The sequence below is a fragment of the Oncorhynchus kisutch genome, linkage group LG30 (assembly GCF_002021735.2).
Source record: "Oncorhynchus kisutch isolate 150728-3 linkage group LG30, Okis_V2, whole genome shotgun sequence".
Taxonomy (NCBI): Eukaryota; Metazoa; Chordata; class Actinopteri; order Salmoniformes; family Salmonidae; genus Oncorhynchus; species Oncorhynchus kisutch.
Genome location: NC_034203.2, coordinates 42,186,181 through 42,193,104, shown reverse-complemented (window position 1 = coordinate 42,193,104; position 6,924 = coordinate 42,186,181). Strand labels below are relative to the sequence as shown.

Here is a 6,924-nt window from a genome sequence, read left to right as displayed (position 1 = left end):
GGAGAGAGAAGGGAGATAAGGAAGAGGAGAGAAAAGGAGGAGAGAGAGAAGGGAGATAAGGAAGAGAGGAGAGAGAAGGGAGATAAGGAAGAGGAGAGAAAAGGAGGAGGGGAGAGAAGGAGGAGGGGAGAGATGGAAGAGGAGAGATAAGGAGGAGAGAGAAGGGAGATAAGGAAGAGGAGAGATAAGGAGGAGAGAGAAGGGAGATAAGGAAGAGGAGAGAAGGAGGAGGAGAGAGAAGGAAGCGGAGAGAACAGGAGGAGGGGAGAGGGTATCACTCACATGTACTTCACTTTATTGTGTTTCTTTAACAGGGACTCATTAATGTATATCACAGTAATAGCAGCAGGACTTTACTGACAGTAACAGTAAGGCATGGTGTGTATAAAATGGTTGTAATGGCTATAGTAGATGGTGGTGGGTGTCCGCAGAGCTGGCAGAGCCTGCTGGAGAGATGGGAGTGGGGGAGTGGGGAGGCGTGACTGGCTCAGTACGGGACCTGGCAGCTCTCACACCACAGATGGACATCACAGGAGAGAGTGGACAGACCTGGTGTTGCTCTGTGTGGGGTGGCCAGACCGCCTGGGCTTGAACGGCAGGGCTGTAAGTCCCACAATCACCATCGCTCTTCTTTCTCTCCCCCCCCCCAAGTCTCCCCCTCTCTCTTCTAACACTGGAAGAGCTACAGAGCACTGGAGACCATGTAAACAGGACCTTCATGACTCTATTTAGTAAATCGTACATAGATTCTGTCTTACCCTTTTCGCTAACGCTTTACTTGACACCCAGTGTCATAACACATTATGACACATTCATAACCATGTCATAACAGCTGAGATAACGCTGTCGTGACCCATATATTTACACCTGACGTGACAATGTATAGTGTTATTTTATGGCTAGTTATGACTCCTACATAAAAGTGTCAAAATTTATTCAAATTTGTTTTCCCCCTTCCCACGAAATGTGAAAGTTTGTTTCTTACATCCTTTGTTGTTGTAATTAATTATTGATGGTAAAACGATTGTGGGGGCTATTTTGTTAGACTTCAGAGCGGCTTTTGACATTATCGATCATAGTCTGCTGCTGGAAAAACATATGTGTTATGGCTTTACACCCCCTGCTAAAACATATGTGTTATGGCTTTACACCCCCTGCTAAAACATATGTGTTATGGCTTTACACCCCATGCTAAAACATGTGTGTTATGGCTTTACACCCCCTGCTAAAACATATGTGTTATGGCTTTACACCCCCTGCTAAAACATATGTGTTATGGCTTTACACCCCCTGCTAAAACATGTGTGTTATGGCTTTACACCCCCTGCTAAAACATGTGTGTTATGGCTTTACATCCCCTGCTAAAACATATGTGTTATGGCTTTACACCCCCTGCTAAAACATGTGTGTTATGGCTTTACACCCCCTGCTAAAACATGTGTGTTATGGCTTTACACCCCCTGCTAAAACATGTGTGTTATGGCTTTACACCCCCTGCTAAAACATGTGTGTTATGGTTTTACACCCCCTGCTAAAACATGTGTGTTATGGTTTTACACCCCCTGCTAAAACATGTGTGTTATGGCTTTACACCCCCTGCTAAAACATGTGTGTTATGGCTTTACACCCCCTGCTAAAACATGTGTGTTATGGCTTTACACCCCCTGCTAAAACATGTGTGTTATGGCTTTACACCCCCTGCTAAAACATGTGTGTTATGGTTTTACACCCCTGCTAAAACATGTGTGTTATGGCTTTACACCCCCTGCTAAAACATATGTGTTATGGCTTTACACCCCCTGCTAAAACATATGTGTTATGGCTTTACACCCCCTGCTAAAACACATGTGTTATGGCTTTACACCCCCTGCTAAAACATGTGTGTTATGGCTTTACACCCCCTGCTAATACATGTGTGTTATGGCTTTACACCCCCCCGCTAAAACATGTGTTATGGCTTTACACCCCCTGCTATAATGTGGATAAAGAGTTACCTGTCTAACAGAACACAGAGGGGGTTCTTTAATGGAAGCCTCTCAAATATAATCCAGGTAGAATCAGGAATTTCCCACAGTAGCTGTTTAGGCCCTTTGCTTTTTAAATGTTTTACCAATGACATGCCACTGACTTTGAGTAAAGCCAGAGTGTCTATGTATGCGGATGACTCAACACTATACACACCAGCTACTACAGCGACTGAAATGACTGCAACACTTAACAAAGAGCTGCAGTTAGCTTCAGAGTGGGTGGCAAGGAATAAATATTTCTAAAACTAAAAGCATTGCGTTTGGGACAAAACACTCACTAAACCCTGAACCTCAACTTAAATCTTGTAATGAATAATGTGGAAATTGAGCAAGTTGAGATGACTAAACTGCTTGGAGTAACCCTGGATTGTAAACTGTCGTGGTCAAAACATATTGATGCTGTAGTAGCTAAGATGGGGAGAAATCTGTCTATAATAAAGCGATGCTTTGCCTTCTTAACAACACTATCAACAAGGCAGGTCCTACAGGTCCTGGTTTTGTCGCACGTGGACTACTGTTCAGTCATGTGGTCAGGAGCCACAAAGAGGGCCTTAGGAAAATTACAATTGGCTCAGAACAGGGCAGCACAGCTGGTCCTTGGATGTACACAGATAGCAAACAATAATAATATGCATGTCAATCTCTCCTGGCTGAAAGTAGAAGAGAGATTGACTTCATCAATACTTGTATTTGTGCGAGGTATTGACATGTTGAATGCACTGAGCTGTCTGTTTAAACAACTAGCACACAGCTCAGACACCCATACATACCCCACAAGACATGCCACCAGAGGTCTGTTTAAACAACTAGCACACAGCTCAGACACCCATACATACCCCACAAGACATGCCACCAGAGGTCTGTTTAAACAACTAGCACACAGCTCAGACACCCATACATACCCCACAAGACATGCCACCAGTGGTCTGTTTAAACGACTAGCACACAGCTCAGACACCCATACATACCCCACAAGACAAGCCACCAGAGGTCTCGTCACAGTCCCCATGTCCAGAACAGACTATGGGAGGCGCACAGTACTACATAGAGCCATGACTACATGGAACTCTATTCCACAGTACTACATAGAGCCATTACTACATGGAACTCTATTCCACAGTACTGCATAGAGCCATGACCACATGGAACTCTATTCCACAGTACTACATAGAGCCATGACTACATGGAACTTTATTCCACAGTACTACATAGAGCCATGACTACATGGAACTCTATTCCACAGTACTACATAGAGCCATGACTACATGGAACTCTATTCCACAGTACTACATGTAGCCATGACTACATGGAACTCTATTCCACACCCTTATATAACTAGGCAAGTAAGTTAATAACAAATTATTTACAATGACAACAAAGTAGATATATCTGAGGGCTGCAGTAGATATATCTGAGGGCTGCAGTAGATATATCTGAGGGCTGCAGTAGATATAGCTGAGGGCTGCAGTAGATATATCTGAGGGCTGCAGTAGATATATCTGAGGGCTGCAGTAGATATATCTGAGGGCTGCAGTAGATATAGCTGAGGGCTGCAGTAGATATATCTGAGGGCTGCAGTAGATATATCTGAGGGCTGCAGTAGATATATCTGAGGGCTGCAGTAGATATATCTGAGGGCTGCAGTAGATATATCTGAGGGCTGCAGTAGATATATCTGAGGGCTGCAGTAGATATATCTGAGGGCTGCAGTAGATATATCTGAGGGCTGCAGTAGATATATCTGAGGGCTGCAGTAGATATATCTGAGGGCTGCAGTAGATATATCTGAGGGCTGCAGTAGATATATCTGAGGGCTGCAGTAGATATATCTGAGGGCTGCAGTAGATATATCTGAGGGCTGCAGTAGATATATCTGAGGGCTGCAGTAGATATATCTCAGGGCTGCAGTAGATATATCTGAGGGCTGCAGTAGATATATCTGAGGGCTGCAGTAGATATATCTCAGGGCTGCAGTAGATATATCTGAGGGCTGCAGTAGATATAGCTGAGGGCTGCAGTAGATATATGCTGAGGGCTGCAGTAGATATATCTGAGGGCTGCAGTAGATATATCTGAGGGCTGCAGTAGATATATCTGAGGGCTGCAGTAGATATATCTGAGGGCTGCAGTAGATATATCTGAGGGCTGCAGTAGATATATCTGAGGGCTGCAGTAGATATATCTGAGGGCTGCAGTAGATATATCTGAGGGCTGCAGTAGATATATCTGAGGGCTGCAGTAGATATATCTGAGGGCTGCAGTAGATATATCTGAGGGCTGCAGTAGATATATCTGAGGGCTGCAGTAGATATATCTGAGGGCTGCAGTAGATATATCTGAGGGCTGCAGTAGATATATCTGAGGGCTGCAGTAGATATATCTGAGGGCTGCAGTAGATATATCTGAGGGCTGCAGTAGATATATCTGAGGGCTGCAGTAGATATAGCTGAGGGCTGCAGTAGATATATCTGAGGGCTGCAGTAGATATATCTGAGGGCTGCAGTAGATATATCTGAGGGCTGCAGTAGATATAGCTGAGGGCTGCAGTAGATATATCTGAGGGCTGCAGTAGATATAGCTGAGGGCTGCAGTAGATATATCTGAGGGCTGCAGTAGATATAGCTGAGGGCTGCAGTAGATATATCTGAGGGCTGCAGTAGATATCTCCTGATGCAAGCAGTAGAATCAGATTTTAAAAAACAGATACAAATACACCTTATGGAACAGTGGGGACTGTGAAGCAACACACATAGGTACAGACACATGCATACACACACACTATACACACACATATATTTAGTACTATAGATATGGGGTAGTGGAGTAGGGGCCTGAGGGAACACACTTAGTGTGTTATGAAATCTGTTATGAATGTATTGTAATGTTTTTAAAATGGTAAAACTGCCTTAATTTAACTGGACCCCAGGAAGAGTAGCTGCTGCCTGGGCAGGAACTAATGGGGATCCTTAATAAACCCCAGGAAGAGTAGCTGCTGCCATGGCAGGAACTAATGGGGATCCATAATAAACCCCAGGAAGAGTAGCTGCTGACTGGGCAGGAACTAATGGGGATCCATAATAAACCCCAGGAAGAGTAGCTGCTGCCTTGGCAGGAACTAATGGGGATCCATAATAAACCCCAGGAAGAGTAGCTGCTGCCTTGGCAGGAACTAATGGGGATCCATAATAAACCCCAGGAAGAGTAGCTGCTGCCTTGGCAGGAACTAATGGGGATCCATAATAAACCCCAGGAAGAGTAGCTGCTGCCTTGGCAGGAACTAATGGGGATCCATAATAAACCCTAGGAAGAGTAGCTGCTGCCTTGGCAGGAACTAATGGGGATCCATAATAAACCCCAAGAAGAGTAGCTGCTGCCTTGACAGGAACTAATGTGGATCCATAATAAACCCTAGGAAGAGTAGCTGTTTCCTTTGCAGGAACTAATGTGGATCCATAATAAACCCCAGGAAGAGTAGCTGCTGCCTTGACAGGAACTAATGTGGATCCATAATAAACCCTAGGAAGAGTAGCTGCTGCCTTGGCAGGAACTAATGGGGATCCATAATAAACCCCAGGAAGAGTAGCTGCTGCCTTGGCAGGAACTAATGGGGATCCATAATAAACCCCAGGAAGAGTAGCTGCTGCCTTGGCAGGAACTAATGGGGATCCATAATAAACCCCAGGAAGAGTAGCTGCTGCCTTGGCAGGAACTAATGGGGATCCATAATAAACCCCAGGAAGAGTAGCTGCTGCCATGGCAGGAACTAATGGGGATCCATAATAAACCCCAAGAAGAGTAGCTGCTGCCTTGACAGGAACTAATGTGGATCCATAATAAACCCTAGGAAGAGTAGCTGCTGCCTTGGCAGGAACTAATGTGGATCCATAATAAACCCCAGGAAGAGTAGCTGCTGCCTTGACAGGAACTAATGTGGATCCATAATAAACCCTAGGAAGAGTAGCTGTTTCCTTTGCAGGAACTAATGTGGATCCATAATAAACCCCAGGAAGAGTAGCTGCTGCCTTGGCAGGAACTAATGGGGATCCATAATAAACCCCAGGAAGAGTAGCTGTTTCCTTGGCAGGAACTAATGGGGATCCATAATAAACCCCAGTAAGAGTAGCTGCTGCCTTGGCAGGAACTAATGGGGATCCATAATAAACCCCAGTAAGAGTAGCTGCTGCCTTGGCAGGAACTAATGGGGATCCATAATAAATACAAATACAGTTGAAGTCGGAAGTTTACATACACCTTAGCCAAATACTAACTAAATACTAATATATATATATATAAAAAACATAAACATACTGTTGACAAGTAGGCTATGGTGTAATGGAATGTTATGCCTTGTGTGGCTGGTTCCATCCTGTCTGACTGTTCCCAGTCCCTACACCATGAGTTCCATCCTGTCTGACTGTTCCCAGCCCCTACACCATGAGCTCCATCCTGTCTGACTGTGTCCCTACACCATGAGCTCTATCCTGTCTTGACTGTTCCCAGCCCCTACACCGTGAGTTCCATCCTGTCTGACTGTTCCCAGCCCCTACACCATGAGCTCCATCCTGTCTGACTGTTCCCAGCCCCTACACCATGAGCTCCATCCTGTCTGACTGTTCCCAGCCCCTATACCGTGAGTTCCATCCTGTCTGACTGTGTCCCTACACCATGAGCTCCATCCTGTCTGACTGTGTCCCTACACCATGAGCTCCATCCTGTCTGACTGTGTCCCTACACCATGCGCTCCATCCTGTCTGACTGTGTCCCTACCCTCTGGCTCCCGGTATATATTCCCCTCTGTTAAGACGAACAGGTACAAGCACTTCTTCACCCCTATGACCATTGCCCCTTTCAATACAGGGAAGGAGGTGGGCTTGGGAGGATGTTGAGGTTGACGAGA

General features: G+C 45.3%; 1 protein-coding gene across 9 annotated transcripts in view; it reads right to left on the bottom strand.

Annotated features, from left to right (window-relative positions):
- The window catches only part of LOC109882246 (receptor-type tyrosine-protein phosphatase F), a 195,715-nt gene that overhangs the window by 13,302 nt on the left and 175,489 nt on the right, over window positions 1-6,924 (bottom strand). The window lies entirely within an intron of this gene.